The sequence below is a fragment of the Lissotriton vulgaris genome, chromosome 6, assembly GCF_964263255.1.
Source record: "Lissotriton vulgaris chromosome 6, aLisVul1.2, whole genome shotgun sequence".
Classification (NCBI taxonomy): Eukaryota; Metazoa; Chordata; class Amphibia; order Caudata; family Salamandridae; genus Lissotriton; species Lissotriton vulgaris.
Window position 1 is genome coordinate 18,387,947 of NC_141694.1, and position 17,062 is coordinate 18,405,008.

Here is a 17,062-nt window from a genome sequence, read left to right on the forward strand (position 1 = left end):
CTGTGATGATGAACCAGATGTAGAAACAACATAATCGCGACCGTTGCGAGCCGAAATGTAAGTTTGCAATTGCGAACTGGTACGAAACCCTCGCGAACTGGCAGAAATCCTTGCGAACACACAAAAAAAAATCCGCAAATTCGCGAGAATTCGCGGATTTTGCGGATTGCGTGTTCGCAAATCCGCAAAATTCGCGAACGCGAGATTCGCAAAATTCACCCATACTTAGAGGAGTTACATTTTTGGCCGTACGGGATAGCTATGCTATCATTTTCAGTTGTGGTCATTGGCAAAGAGCTATTCCGAGCCACAATCGGGGAAGATAATTTAAGATCAAAATGAATCACTAAATCTCTATCTGGCATCTGTGGAAGCCCAAGGGCCCTCTGGAACAGATTGCTGCTGTGTTGAATGGCTAACGGTCAATCGACCATTTCCAGGCAGTCGTATCTGTTTCTAATGGGAATACCTTGCCATCCCACCAAAGGAGCCTGTTCCCTACTAGTGTACCATGGCCGAGGTTCCCACTCCCTACTACTATTCCTCTGGGTAAACCAGGGACCCACATAGTTCCAGGGACACTGTGATGGCTGGTCCCAATTTGGAACCATAGGATACTAGTTGCTATGTATTTGGGGGTAAAAGAAGGAGAGACAATGTGCGTCAATCCCCCCTTTCTTGGCCAAAGCTGGCCATGAGCAAATGTAGTCAACAGTGGCTGGATCATCGCAATTTACTATGATACAGTCTCCCTGGATACTTTTAAGTTCGGTCCCTATCCACGGAACTCTATGGACGGTAGAGATTCTGCTAGTATGTGGAGGCTGTATTGGCCTATTTACATTAAGCCACTGTAGGACCTTATTTTGGAGAGACCAAGACGGTTCCTTTGTGGTTACCAGGAGCTCCGGGACCCCCATGAGGATGACAGTATAGGGAGAGACTTCTGGGGGAAGATGGATCGGGCGTCTGGGTCTAATCCCCCTTTTCCCCTCGCCCAGTACGTTTGATGAAGAATGCCGAGGCGTTAAAGATGGAATAGGTCTCTGATTTAATAACTGAGTGGGACCCTTATCAGAAATGGGCTGAGACGAAATGGGCTGAGACGAAATGGGCTGCGATGGAACTGGCTGGGTAGGAATGGTACTCGGGGTCTTAGCCGTGGGCCCGCTTCCAGGGATGGAGAGGGAGGGGGTTTGTGGCCCTTTAGGATTTGTTAGATTGGTTTGGGCCTTTGTCGCCTTAGACGACTTAGGTTTGCAATCCTTTTGGCCCCCTAGAGCACCTGTACTGAGAGAGATGTCTTTACCCACCCCTGAATTCGGTTGACCCACACTGTTATGGTTTCAGGGCAAGTTTCGCAAGTTGTTTTTCAATAATCATTATACTGCGTTCTAAGAGTTGAAGATGATGTTTTAAAATTTCCCTGAAACTTGCCAAAAGCTGGGTGTTTGTACTAGCTACAAATCTCCCCCGCAGTGCCCGTGGTCGTTGGGTTAACAGATGGGTCGAATAAATTAATAGATTGAGTATTAGAATCATTAGAAAAGTCCTGCGGAGCCTGAACATTTGGCCTCTTTTTATTAGTTGTAGCAACTTGTTTTTTTTTTAATTACCTTCTTTCTGTACCCTCCCCGCTCCCGCCTCCCAGCTGCTCCGCCCCCCCGCGCACTTGGCCATATATGGCGACCGTGCGACGCAGGTGAGAGTGACCTAGTTCTAGGACACCCCTGCGCCGCACGGCCACCAGCTGCTGCGTGTGCCCCCTTCTGCCTGACTGCCTCGTTGCCGCCGCCGCGTGACCACGCCCCCTGCCTTCCAGCGGCGTGGTCCGCGATCGCTTGTCCTGCCCCTGTTGTTTTGCTGTATATACTGTTGTAATTGTATAATTTTGTCTTCTGTACTGCCTGTTTGTTAGAGTCTCCATTTCCTTCCTGTTTTGCCGTTTTGCGCTGCCCTTCGCCCTCCCTCCCCGCTTCCCGCCACCGCCGCGAAACCCCGCCCCTTTTGCCTTCTGTACCCTCCCCGCTCCCGCCTCCCAGCTGCTCCGGCCCCCCGCGCACTTCGCCATATATGGCGACCGTGCGAACGCGCAGTGGTCACGTGCAGCGGGCGCGCCGATTGTGCGCCGAAGGCGCGCCAAAGGTAAGCCCGTCTACGCCCGTCCGCGCCTGGACCGCGCCCAGTGCCAGGACCCCTGGCCCTCGAAGACCCCGGCCGACCCGCCTGACGTACACCGCCGCCACCCTCAGCACACTCAACGCCGGTCGACTGCCAGGATGCTACCAAGCCACACCACGACGCACCCACGGACCCTTCAGCTGCCACGCCTGCAAGTTCACCTGCATCCGGACCTGCCTTGCACCAGCACCCGCCAAGTCGAACACCAGCAGCACCCACCTCAAGTGCATCCTGCTCAACACCCGCTCCGTCCACAGACACGCCATCGAACTCTGGAACCTCCTCGACACCACAGCCCCTGACGTTGCCTTCCTCACGGAGACCTGGATGAACGCCTCTTCAGCACCCGACATCGCCATCGCCATCCCAGAGGGCTACAAGATCACCCGGAGAGATCGCACCGCCAACCAGATGGGAGGAGGCATCGCCATCATCCACAGGAACACCATCCGTATCACGACCAGCACCGACAACACCCTTACCACCGCCGAACACCTGCATTTCCAGATCCACACCGACCCGAAGACCACCCTCAGAGGCACCCTGATCTACCGACCTCCGGGACCACGCACCCAATTCAGCGAGGACATCGCCGACTTCGTCAGCCCGCATGCCCTCCCCTCCGCTGACTACATCCTCCTGGGGGACCTCAACTTCCACCTGGAGAACAACAACGACCGCAACACCAGCACCCTGCTCGACAACCTCGCCAATCTTGGACTCAAGCAGCTGGTGTCCACCCCCACCCACCTCGCCGGACACACACTCGACGCAGTCTTCTCATCCAGCACAGACATCGCCTTCAGCCACGCCACAGAGCTTCAATGGACGGACCACAGCTGCGTCCACTTCACCTTCAAAAGAACGACGACCCACCACCACCAGCAACAGGTTGCCCGCAGAAGCTGGAACAAGATCACAGCCGACCAGCTCGCCACCTCCTTGAGCCAGCACCCTACTGCCAGCTCAGCGAACCCCAGCCAGGCCGCCGACAACCTCACGAAGTGGATCAGCAACTGCACGGACGAGCTCGCCCCGCTGAGGACCCCGCCCAGCAGACCCGGCAGCAAGAAAGCCCCATGGTTCACCGACGAACTCAAGAGCTCCAAGAAGAACTGCCGAGCCCTCGAGAAAGTCTGGAGAAGGGAACCAACACCAGACAACATGACCACCTTCAAGCTTGCCACCCGGAAGCACCACCAGCTGATCCGCGCCGCCAAGAAAACTGCATTCAAGGACCGGCTGGACAACAACGCACACAACTGCAAGGAACTCTTCAACATCGTGAAAGAGCTATCCAACTCCAGCGCAGGAAACAACGACATCACCCCATCGCAAGACCTCTGCAACTCCCTCGCCTCATACTTCCACAACAAGATCGTGGACATACACAACAGCTTCAACAACCAACCAACGCACACCACGACCGAACCACCACCCCCCACCACCACCCTCCGCGCCTGGACTCCGATCAGCACCGAAGACACCGTCCGCACGATGAACTCCGTCCACTCCGGATCTCCGACCGACCCCTGCCCTCACCACGTCTTCAACAAGGCCGACGCTGTCATCGCACCCCACCTGCGAGACATCATCAACACATCCTTCGACACCGCCACCTTCCCTGAGAGCTGGAAGCACGCCGAACTCACCGCTCTACTCAAGAAACCCACAGCGGACCCCACCGAACTCAAGAATTACCGCCCCATCTCGCTCCTCCCGTTTCCAGCCAAAGTCATCGAGAAGACCGTCAACAAGCAGCTGGCCGCCTTCCTTGAGACAAATGGATCCCTCGACCCCTCTCAGTCTGGCTTCCGAGCCAACCACAGCACCGAGACCGCCCTCATCGCCGCCACTGATGACATTCGAGCCCTGATGGACAACGGAGAAACAGCGGCCCTCATCCTCCTAGACCTCTCCGCGGCATTCGACACTGTCTGCCACCGCACCCTAGTACAGCGCCTCAGCAACGTCGGAATCCAGGAGAAGGCTCTGGAATGGATCATCTCCTTCCTCGACGGAAGAACACAGAGAGTCCGCCTACCACAGTACAAGTCAGAGGCCACCGAAGTCATCTGCGGCGTCCCTCAAGGATCCTCGCTGAGCCCCACCCTCTTCAACGTCTACATGAGCCCCCTCGCGGCCATCGCACGCCAACACAACCTCAACATAATCTCCTACGCCGACGACACCCAGCTGATCCTCTCCCTGACCAACGACCCCGCCGCCGCCAGAGCCAATCTGCACGAAGGGATGAAAGAGGTAGCCGAGTGGATGACGACCAGCCGCCTGAAACTGAACTCAGACAAGACGGAAGTCCTCATCCTGGGCTCTTCGCCCTCCGCCTGGGACGACTCCTGGTGGCCTCCCGCCCTGGGCACCGCACCCAAACCGACAGACCACGCACGCAACCTGGGCTTCATCCTGGACTCCTCCCTCTCCATGACCAGGCAAGTCAACAACGTCTCCTCGGCGTGCTTCAACATCCTACGCATGCTACGGAAGATCTTCTGGTGGATCCCCACTGAGACCAGGAAGACCGTCACCCAGGCCCTCGTCACCAGTCGACTGGACTACGGCAACGCCCTCTACGCAGGTACCACCGCCAAGCTCCAGAAGAGACTCCAGCGGATCCAGAACGCCTCAGCCAGACTCATCCTCGACATCCCACGAACCAGCCACATCTCCGGACATCTGAGAGACCTGCATTGGCTCCCCGTCAACAAAAGAATCACCTTCCTCCTCCTCACCCACGCACACAAAGCCCTACACGACCAAGGCCCGAGCTACCTCAACAACCGAATCAACTTCTACGCTCCCAAACGCCACCTCCGATCAGCCAACCACGCCCTCGCCGCCGTCCCCCGCATCCGAAGAGCGACAACAGGAGGAAGGTCCTTCTCCTACCTGGCCGCCAAGACCTGGAACTCCCTCCCAACCGACCTGCGCCTGACCCAAGACCACCTCTCCTTCAGGAAGAAGCTGAAGACCTGGCTGTTCGAGCAGTAACAGCACCCCCCTCCCCCCAGCGCCTTGAGACCCTACGGGTAAGTAGTGCGCTCTATAAATGTCTTTGATTGATTGATTGATTGATTATCTTTACCCCGCTTAGGGACATCACCCTCCTTCGCCCCCATATGCTGATTCTCAGGACCTGGATCTTGAGTTTGGAGTAACTGAAGGTCTGGAGTATTTTCAAGATTACCTGTAGAATCAGCGTCTGAGGAGAGAATCGTGGCTGATAAATCAACTGATTTCGGGATGGAATGGATCTCCACTAGGACACTTGGCTGTAATAACAACAGAATATTTAAAGCCGATTGTAGCGGGGATAGCGCTGAAGCTAGGGGGCCCATTGATGACCTTCTGGCAATTTCAAGGTCTTGTGACACCCTTCGCTCAAGCAGAGAAATACTGTGATCAATGGCTTAATTTGTTCTTGAGATAAATTGATCAATAGGGCCGGTGATCAGGGCGTTGGTCAAAGCCGTCTTACTTCTGCTCCCCTGTGTCATGGTAAATAGACCTGGAACTGTACACGGTAGGTTGTGATGGAACTACTGGCTAGGACAGGTAAGAACGAATAGGTGTACCTGATGGTCGAGGAGTATTTTACCAGGCACGATTGCCAAGGGGAGTGGCCCAGCCCAGCCTGGATCAGTCTAGAACGGGCTAAAATGGGCCCGCCCTTGGCCCGGGCTTCGCCCGGCGTCCCGCGAGGCGGGTCTGGTGTTGCTTATGAGCGCTTCCTGGCGCTGTCCGGGTGACGCGGCGGACCTCAAGGGCTGATGGACTGTGTAGTCCGCCCCTCGCCACGCTCCTCTCAGCGGCCCCGCTTAGAGGAGCGGCGGGCGGCGGGAGACAGGCCGAAGGTCCGCAGCTGCAGGCAGTGGAGAGAACAGTCAGTTTTGCGCTCTAGCAGGAAGTGCACAGGTACGGAAAGAATGTTGATTCACAGCGCTTCGTGAACTGAATTTGAGCTTCAAGTCTGGCACCTGCTTCCTTAGCTGTAAGTGCTTCCTGTTGCAGTTTAATTTTTTTTACAGGAGCATTGTGCCATACTTGTAACTATTCTCTGACCCTGCTTTGAGGGTCAGAACAGGGTCAGAGAATAGTTGCAAGTAGGCAACTGAACTCTGGAGGGGCCCCTCAAGATGCACTACAGGGAATGGTTACAAATTAGCTTGAACTTTTGCACCTGCTAAGTGCTTTCAGTTTTCCAAAATTCGCTTTCCTGCCATTTCGCGAGATTCGCGGGATGCGAATTAGTGCAAAATCGAACTTGCAATCCGCAAATTGGTGCGAATTTGCTGATTTCTTTTTTTTTTGCGTGTTCGGGCGTATTTTTGCTTATTTGTGGACCGCTTGCTGCGCACCGACCCCGAGGTTGCCCATGCGGTCGTGTATGGGCGCCGCCATCTTGTTTGCGTGACGTGTTTCCATTTCCGGGCGCTTGTTGCATGCTCGCGTCGTATGCGGCGCGCGATTACGTTTTCGTGGGCGTTTTTGCGTGCTCGCGGGGGAAATATTGCGCAAACTTACCCACGCGGTCCTCTATGGGCGCGGCCATCTTGTTTTTCATTCACTGCTATGGTTTTGGGCATGCTACCTTTCTATCCACCTTACATCTTTGTAATCCTATGTTTTTCTGAACTTTCTTTTGGTTTTTTTTGCTTATTATCTCTCTCTTCAATTTCCTACATCTATATTTTGTGTTTTTTTTAACTTTTTGTTACTTTATTACCTACTTTATTTCTTTCGATCTCTCTCTTATTTTTTTCACACCTATTCTTCTTTCCTTCTTCTTGTGCCCAGGACCATGGCTATGGGAGGCGACAAGGGCAAGGGGAAGGGCCCAGCACCCCGTACCCGGCTCCCTTGCGGGCGTTTGAGGGGGGAGGAAGTCCAGGCCAGGGAGATCTTCTCTGCGGTGGAGGTGGCCGCCTTGATGGTTTTCGTCCAAGTCCACCTCCCTAAGACCGTGGCAGCAGGTGGGCGAATTGCTTCCGGTTACTTCCTCCGGGAGCGTCGCCAGCTGTGGGAGAAGGTGTGCCGGCGCATGTATAAGGAGTCTGGGGTCCGGCGCACCTACCACCAAGTGACGCACCGGTGGAGTGACATCTTTGACCGGGAGCATGACATGCTCGACCTGCTCGATGTGGAGATCCCTGGCCTTGGTAAGTAGCTATTTTAATAATTACTTTTTTTCCTTCTGCTCTGTTATATTGCTAATCTATTTTTTTCCTGAAGAGTACGAATGCTGCTGATTAGATTACATTGCAGGTAAATTAATGTTTAAATAGCTTCTGTAATTGCAGGTGCTCGCCTGGTTATTGGCATTGCTACTATGCTTACTTGTTTGCAAATTTTTAGTCATTTGAGAGCATTACTACGTAATGCTAGAGACAGTAGACTCAAGTCTAGTCCTTCTTTGTACTCCTGCTGCTGCCACTTTGAAGAGATAGTGGTGGATTGATATGTTGAGTATGTTATTTATTACTTGTTATAGGACATTTGTTAGTGGTCTGCAATCATGATGATGGACTGTGTCTGTCATGCGACGTCTCGTGCTGCTGAGTGATGGCAGTCGTAGTACAACCTTTTTGTTGTTGATGTAGAAAGTGAATTACATAACTTTCCTATTAGACGGTCTGTGAATCCTGCAATACTGTACTACTATCCTCCTAGTTGACCAGATCAGATGCAATTGATGTTAATGTGTTTCCCCGACATAATTTTAGATTGAGTACAAAAAAATCAAATATTTCCCAAAAAACAATCATCCATGTTGTGTTTCTTTATTTCATGATCACCAGCACCTCCCAGGGGCAAGGCGCCGGCGGCGACAGAGACTCCGGTGGCAGAAGGTGGACAGGAGCAGTCCCTTGCAGGCTCTTCTGCTGGCCCCAGTAAGTTGTTCTATTGTTATATTAATACTTATACTTTGCTTACTTTTACAGCTCCTATTCATTAAAAACTGGTTCCTAATAATTCTATGTTTTACAAAATAGTTTTTCATCTTCGTCTAATGTAGACTACTTCCTACATTCGTATCCTGCCTCTACCATCACTCTCTGTGCTACTACTATTTACAGTTATGAGTCGGTCTGTGTAGGTAGCTAAGCTTGCCCATTCGGCAAACGGTGTGAAACAAAACTCTGATACAGCAATAGCTCTAGGCACTGAGTGCAGTCCTCTGGGTTGCCCTTGCTGTCTATTCCAGTCTTCTTAATGTAAGTGCTTTGACAATGTCCAACAACAAAATGTCATTGTTTATACCAAGTAAAAGGTAGCAGTTGCCTTTTTGATTTGAGAGGAGCACATCCCATACCGCTAGTGTTTCAGGGACTATTCTGCACACAAAGAAGTATGGACAAGATGATAGGTGTAGTTCGACTTTCGACATACCTCAGTCCGAACAGAAGTTGAACCCCCAGTCCCCTGATCGACTATCTAGAATGTCTGACCAATGATTTTACGACCCAGAAGAACAGAAGAAGCCTACCTCGGAGTCCCGGCCTATCTGAGTCACTGAAACATGACTGCCAAGTGTAGTAGTTCAAACCTTTCCGCTCACTCACTTGTAAACAAAAAACACACAGTGTTTGTTAGTTTTAAAGTTTTATTTTCAATTAAGAAATGAAAACATTATTTGTTTATTATTAATAGCATAGTATTCTGATGGATGAAGATGACGTTAAAGTTTAAACAACATTCCCATGAATGAAATTAGTACGACTCCAACTTAATAATAGTTAACAGACACATGAAATTATTAGAATAACTGTGCGGGAACCCCCACCTTCTTTAAAGTACTTAAAGTACTGCTGGTGATGACTTTGTAGTAGTTGGTGAATCGTCTGGCAGAAGGGCAATGGAATCTTCTTTCTGTAATGAGAAAAATGGTGCACGTTAAGCAAGAATTCATCAGTTGTCATAAGAAGAAGTGTAGCATTTGATGGAATAAGCATATAAAAGGTTAACACCCTCCCCAAAACCGTTACTTTTTTTCAATCCCAGTAATAAAAAATGTGTTATGTAACATTTTCTTCCATTACGAGACAAACTAGGGGGTTGTGTATGGCGTCTGAAAATATGGCATGTTTTTCCTAGAGGTCACAACATCTGATGCGGCACAGATGACCACCAGTGCCGGGGCCAGCAGTGCGGAGGGGTCCACTCTGGATGCAGCGGTGCCAACAAGAGGAGCTGGGGGGGAAGACTCAGCGTCGGCGGATGGTGGTAAGTTATTATACTCCTTACTTATTGAAATTTTTTTGAGTAGGCTCGTAAAGGAGTGTATGATGTACTCTACAGTAGTACACAGTACACTAGTATAAGTACACTGTACTGTCAAGAACATTTACTAATTTAGAACTACTTTTTGGGCTATCACGGAGAAGACAGTCAAGCTTGACTTTTAATAGCATTAGTGGAGGTACTTCTCGGGTAACCAATGGCCCCCTCTATTTCACTTCAACTCAGCTGGCAAATTTTTATTGTGAAGCCAAGTCATATCAGATGTAGTTTAGGGATGTGAAGAACGAAAAGTTAAAGAAGGGTGAAACGAAGGACGAGCGAGTCTTAATATTTATGACTGTAAAGAATGGTTTTGTTGAATGCAATTCAACATAAGAAAGAAGACGACGGTTTCCAAAATATAATGAAAAGGGTGTTAGTTGGTTGTTGACAAAAATACATTTTGGTACATTTGAGACATTAAGAAGAATCATAGACGTACTTTGGAAGCCTGGATGTTATCTTCTTTATCCTCCTCGTCGATAGCAGAGGTGTATGATGTAATAGAGCAAACGCTGAGTGGATGAAGTATGGCCAGTGGCAGTGCCACCCCTATAGAAAAGTAAGACATTCCTATCCCCACCTGCATGTACTGCTTAAAGTACTGCAAGTCTGCATCATCATGGCCTGTGTCTGTATTTCTTGGGTGAAAGCTGAGTGAGGTGCCATTATGATGGCTACCACAAGTTCACGTACCAATTAATTTCTTTTGCAAAACAAGAGAAAAAAAGTAAAAAAGGCCTTTTGTTAGTACTCTCTGACTATGTATGTAGTAGTGAGTCACCCTGTAGTGCTGCTAGTAGAATTCCTGAAACTCACAGTGTCACAGGCTTACAAAGACGGCGGAAAGATACATGCCAAAATGTTATACTGCGTTGCTACTTGCTGGTGTTACTGAGTGTCAACCTTCCATTGAATTATTTTGACTTTATGTTAAAGACTATTGGCTACAGTATTTTTCTTTCCTTCTTCATAGATGCTACTCCCAAAAAGCTCACCCGTAAGGAGATGGCTGTCCGGGCCAGGGCCCGTAAGCTGGAGGCTATTTGTGTCGAGTATCGGCGGTTGTGGGCTCGGGAGCATGATGAGACATCAAAATCTACATCCTCCTCCACTGCCCCCGGGTCCACCAGCCAGAGGCCTCCAGCCAAACTGAGCCGTGGCCCGACAGCCTCCCGCCGCCGCCGCACAGCAGCAACAACATCAGCGCCCCCCATATCCTGGATCGTTCGTGTGTGCCGACTACACAAAAGAGTGGACTACCTGGAGCGGTTGGCCGGAAAACAACAGCGCCAGCTCCGGGACCTCCGCAAAGAGCAGCGCAACATGAAGCAACAGCTTGCAAAACTACGCCACCGGAGGAAGTGACTGTGCCTTGCCACTTTTTTAAAGACTGTTGGGGGGGTGGGAATTGGGTGTTTGGGAAAGGGGACTTTTGGACTTTTGGACATTGGTTACGGTTAGGTAGGGGGGTGAGTTGGGTTAATTCATTTCATTTTTTGACTACCTCAATATATTTCTTAATAATTATTTTTCATACCAAAACATAGTATACGCGTTCATATTATGTTGTGTGGGGGTGGGCGGTGGTTACTGGACGTTTGGTTTCTTCCAACTTACCAGCATGAATGAAACATCTAGTCCTGAAATGTACCAAAGTGCCAGTAACCGAGATAGTGAATTCAGTAGCCCTACTAGTACTTTACTAGTAGTACTGGCAATCTCTGCTCTCCTCCCAGTCCCAGCCCATTATTCTACCTCTCCAAAATGATTATCTTACCTGTGATTCGTGTTTGAGAATCGGGATAGCCCCAGGGCTGGCTGCATTGCAAATGGTGATTAAGGTTGGTTGTTGGCTTAAATCCTCGACGGATGCAATATCATTGTTGTGCTGGTAGCAGTAGTGGTACACACTTGCAGTATCACCATATGAAAATAAGAGGAAATTAAACATTGAGTGGCCTGAGCGTAGCATTAGAAACAGTACAATAGATAGTACGGTACAGAACAGTGCCCTAAATTGTAGCCTAAGCAGTGCCAATATAAGGTAAGCATTAAGCATTAGATTGTTCACATCGTGTAGGAATTGGATGTTCTTATTATCAATCCACGATGGTGCACATGAACTTCTGGTTGCTTTGACCTTATCCTCCCCAGCAAGTGTGTGGAATTTATTGTTGTTGTCAATCACACCTCAATGAAATACCACACAGCCCGGGGGAAGAGGGTTAGGGTTTGAAAATTGGATGGGAATGGGGGTTTTTGGGAAAGTTTGGTAGAGAGGACAAAAAACACAGCATGGACAGTCAAACAACAAATGAAGAAAAACACATCTTTGGATTTGAAGATATTGATAAACCTTTAAAGGGACATAAAGGAAGTGCACTACTGCATGCCAGAAGTTGTTTACTAAATTGATGGTTAGCTTACTGAAAAGTAGTACCACTACTTACTGCAACTTACTAGTAACTACGAAGGAACAAGTTGGCAGTCCAGGGCTGCAGTCATTACGCAATTTCACTTGCCTCTCTGCCCTCAGAGAATAAACACTTAGAACATTAAATTAGTGTTAAACATAGCAAAGACGTATCAAATAGCTGGAGGGATGAATTTGAAGCAGAGATTAAACAAACGCTCAGAGTCACACTCGTAGAAGTAAGTTCAAGTTTTACAGGTATATTAGCTCCTTGCGTGGAGGAAGTTATCAGGCACATGCTCGGTGGTAATGAGAGGCGTCTTTCGGTGTTTTCTATAGCAGCGACCACAATCCCAATTGTTTGCTGTAACATTTTGTCAATAGCAGTTAAAGTTGGAAGTGGGGTTGGTGCCAGAGCTAATTTCTTGACGTCGATCTAGTGTACATTGGAGTTTTTTTAACCATATTTCCACTTGTTGCCTCGATCAGTTCTGTGGTTGGCCGGAAAATAGATCATACACAATTCAACAGGAATGTATTACCTTATACGATGTTTTATTTGTGGAGCCAAGGGACATGGCCCAGCCCAGACTCCTCGGCCTCTGAGGGCCTTAGAGGGCCCGCCCTTTGCCCGGGCTTCGCCTGACGTCCCGCGAGGCAGGGCTTACACCAGTTTTATGCGCCTCCTGGCGCAGTCGGGTGATGCGTTGGCTGCAGAGGTTGCTGGTAGTTGTGGTCCCCAGCCCGCACTCCGCTCAGCGGTCACGCCGGTAAGATGTGAAAACCAGCGGGACGGCGGGAGGCAGGCGGGGGGATCCGATGGCAGAGGAAGAAACAGGCAGCAACCACCCACAGGAAGCGCGAACAAGCCAACAGAGATTCCCCACTCGGCAGGGGCTTACACCAGTTTTATGCGCCTCCTGGCGCGGTCGGGTGATGCGTGGGCCGCAGAGGTTGCTGGTAGTTGTGGTCCCCAGCCCGCACTCCACTCGGCGGTCACGCCGGTAAGATGTGAAAACCAGCGGGACGGCTGGAGGCAGGCGGGGGATCCGATGGCAGAGGAAGAAACAGGCAGCAACCACCCACAGGAAGCATGAACAAGTCAACAGAGTTTCAAGTTCACAAGAATATCATTTAAAAGATAAGGAGAAATTTGAATACTGTTACTGTTTTTTGTAGTTGTCCCGTTGAATTTGTGAAGTTGATGCATCCAGCCATTCCTCTTATTCGCGGTACTCCTTCATTCCATCGGATGCTCCGTCGATCAATCTTGGTGACCAGACACACTGACTGTCCACTGCCTGCCTGATGCGGATTTGTGGATCGCTAATTGTAAGCCTGAGTAGTACATCGATGGCACAGGGTAAAAGCCTGCCTGTAATTGATGATGGAAAAACACAACAGTAAGTGTTAAAGACACCCCGGAGAAAAAAATATATAAGGCAAGCTGTGTAGTGCAAATATTATACTGTCACTTTCAGAGATGACAATCCCCAAAATCTAGAACACCCTACATTACCCTCCCAAAAACGTGCAGAATACTGCTGCTACCTCGCAGAGGCCTAATTTCAAATCGTGCCAAAACGCACTCAGAAAGTATGGCCAAAACCCCCCTTTTCCACCATGGATTTTCTTCAAACCACTTGCAATCAAAATTAGACATTCCAACAAGTGTTCCAAGACCCCACCCAGTCGTACAAATCTAGAACCCCCGCCCAAACACATGCAATACAATACTGCTAACCCTAACGAGCCCTAAGTTAAGAATAGTGGAAAACGCTTTCTTTAACTAGGCCAAATCCCCCCTTTCCCACCATGGATTTTCTTCAAACCACTTGCAAACAAAATTACACATTCCCGCGAGTGCTCTAAGACCCCAGAACCCAGTTGCAAAAATCTAGAACACTCTCAAACACATGCAATACTGCTGCCAGTGCTAACCCTAACGAGCCCTAAGTTAAAAAAAGTGCCAAAACGCTTTTCAGCATGGATTTTCTCCAAACCACTTTTATCCGGTATTAGTCTATAGACCTTCCCAGCAATGCCCCAAGACCCGCCAAGCCACCCGCAAAAAAGCAGAACACCCCATAACAGGTAAAAAGCAAAAATGGAAAATCTCATACTTAGAATTGGCCTTCTTTCAATTCTGTCCAAAAGCGCTGTGCAGCTAGGCCATAACTCCCCTTTTCCCCCATGGATTTCCTGAAAAACAAATGCAATCACAATTAGACTGTGCCAGCAGTGCTCCCAGACCCCAAAACCCACCCCCAAACACCAGGAACCCCCCCAAACAGCACCCCAAAGACATGCAAGTGAGCAAAAACGCAAAACAAATTCAACTCAGATTTTCTCCAAAACACTTTTATCCGGTATTAGACCTTCCCAGCAATGCCCCCAGACCCGTCAACCCAGGCAGAAACAAGTAGGAGACCCCCAAACAGGCAAAAAGCAAATATACAAAAGTGGGGACTTAGATATTTTCAGGCAAATTTCCAAAATCACTCCGCGCGCGCTCTGCAGCTAGGCCCTAACTCTCCTCTGCCACCATGGATTTGCTTCAAACCTCATGCAATCAAAAGTATCCATACCCAGCGTTGCTCCAAGACCCCAAAACCCCCCCCCAAACACCAGGAACCCCCCCAAGCAGGCACCCGAAAACACGAAAGTGCGCGAAAACGCTAAAAAGTGAAACACTTTTTAACCATGTATTTTATCCAAAACACTTTTATCCGGTATTAGACCTTCCCAGCAATGCCCCCAGACCCGTCATCCCAGGCGGAAACAAGTAGAAGACCCCCAAACAGGCAAAAAGCAAAACCGGAAAAGCTCACACTTAGAAATATTTAGGCCTCATTCCAAAATCACTCCAAGCGCGCTGTGCAGCTAGGCCATAACTCCCCTTTTCCACCATGGATTTCCTGCAAAACAAATGCAATCAACATTAGACTGTGCCAGCAGTGCTCCCAGACCCCCCGACCCAGCACCGCAAATCTAGAACACCCCCAAATAAACCCCCAAAAACCTGCAATACTGGTAATATGAAAACATGGCAAATTGAGCTGTTCACAAAAAACAAACAGCAATTGGTTTCAACAGAGACAGACAGCCATTGCTGTCCACTGCATGCCATCTTCTCATTATTCATTACCTGTTCTACTTTATGTCTGCATCTTCTTCGGAAAGTGAGGGCCCACAGGGCAGCCTCTCCTGTAAATTTCAGAAGTAGGTCTGTCAACAATCAGCAAGCATTTAGTCAGTCAATTATTTCAGTCCCACTTGAGGGGACTCGTCTACGAAGACAAAGTTTGTTTTTTGTCCATAATCCATCCATCTGCCTTGAGGTAAATGGATAGGGGGAGTCTGGCGGAGGAGGATAGAGGAGCATGATTGAGTTGTGAACTTGTGAACATCTGAATGCAGACTGCGGCACCTTCAAATCAATAAGGAAAATGAGATGAAGACAGTGCTGATGATGGACTTATTGTGATTAGGTGATTAGAGTTTTGTTGTGGTAAAAGTAGCAAAACAAAGAAAGACACACAGGAATAAAAGTGAATAAGTACGGAAAAAAAGGAATACATTTTCAGTCCTCGTTGTCAGGGAAGCAGAGCTCGTCCTCCAAGTCTATGAATTGAGACGGGAGTAGGTCTGGTGACCGAGAAGAACTTCCGTCGTCGTCACCTAAGTCGGTGTCCTCTTCTTCCTGCGTGCATTCACGTATTTTGTAATCGGGTGGTATGAAGTGCTGATTCATCTTGATTATTGTTAACCTCTCCACATTTTTGGGCAAAAGGCGGGTCCTTTTTGAAGTAACAATGGCACCAGCAGCACTGAAAACACGTTCAGAAGACACGCTTGCGAGTGGGCAAGACAAATAATTTAGAGTCAGGTTGGTGATCAGTCGCCATTTTGAGCTTTTCGTATACCAATATCCCAATGGGTTCTCATTATGACAGACCTCTGTTGGGTCATCCAGATCGGCCTGCACCACCAAGGTTCTCCAGGGTTGATCCACTTTGTGTACCATCTGCGACCTTTTCATCAGTGGACCGAGCTAACCCTTGCTGAGTTAGCCAATCCCCTTCCGACAATATTTGTTTGCGGCCTGGTGCAGGTGAGGATGATGATATGGTTGCTGGTGTCGTTAATGGCTGTGAGGGAAAGTGACTCCCTTCGGCCACGGATTGAGAAGTGGAACTTGACGCCGGATGGCCTGCTGATTCATTTGTACTTGTGCTGCCTCCTTGAAGGTTCTGCTGGTCTTTTTCAAACCGAGTGGCTGACACAGCTAGCCAATGTTTGTACTTTGAAAGATCTGCTTCCGAAAAAGGAATGAAAGTATTGGTGGGCAGTGCTTTTTTGTACGGTGGATCAAGAATAGTGGCACAAATGTAATGTTGTTCTGTATGTATCTTTTTAAGCCTTTCATTGTCAAGTAGGCGCCATAATAACTTCTCTGCCAAACCATATGCTTCTCGCTTTTCACCATCATCTCGGAACGTTGAAGACATCTCCTTTAGTTGGTGCTCTAGCATGCGCAACAATGGGATAGCTTTGGTCAAAGAACAGTCCTCCCTGCTGACTTCACGCGTAAAGAGCTCAAAAGGACGAAGCGTGTCTGTCAGGCTTGCAATTAGCTTCCATTCCTCCAACTCTAGCATCAAGTCTTTGTGAGTAGAACCCAGTTTGAAGATAAACTCATGTATTACCTCCCACTGCTCAGACAGACGCTCAAGCATGTAAAAGGTTGAGTTCCAACGTGTTGCCACCTCCTGGATTAGTCCTTTGACTGGCAGTTTACGTTCACATTGAAGGCTCCTCAGCTGCTTCCGGGCCTTAAAAGAATGGTTGAAATGTGTGCAGATTTTTCGGCAGATGGTCAGTACTTTGACGACTGGCTCTTCTGCTTTCAAGAAGGCTTGCACCACGATGTTAATACTGTGCGCCAAACACGGCACTCTGAAATGGCCACCGTTGTCCATGGCCTTAACTATATTACTGCCATTATCCGTGGAAACATAACCAACTGTGCGGTTTCTTGGATGCAGCCATTCATTGACCTTCCTGTTAAACTCATCCAAAAGGTTAGGTGCAGTGTGAGATTTCTCCATGGCAAACATGCCTACTGTTGCATGTTTGCGAGTAGCTTGAAAAACTTCCTCCGTG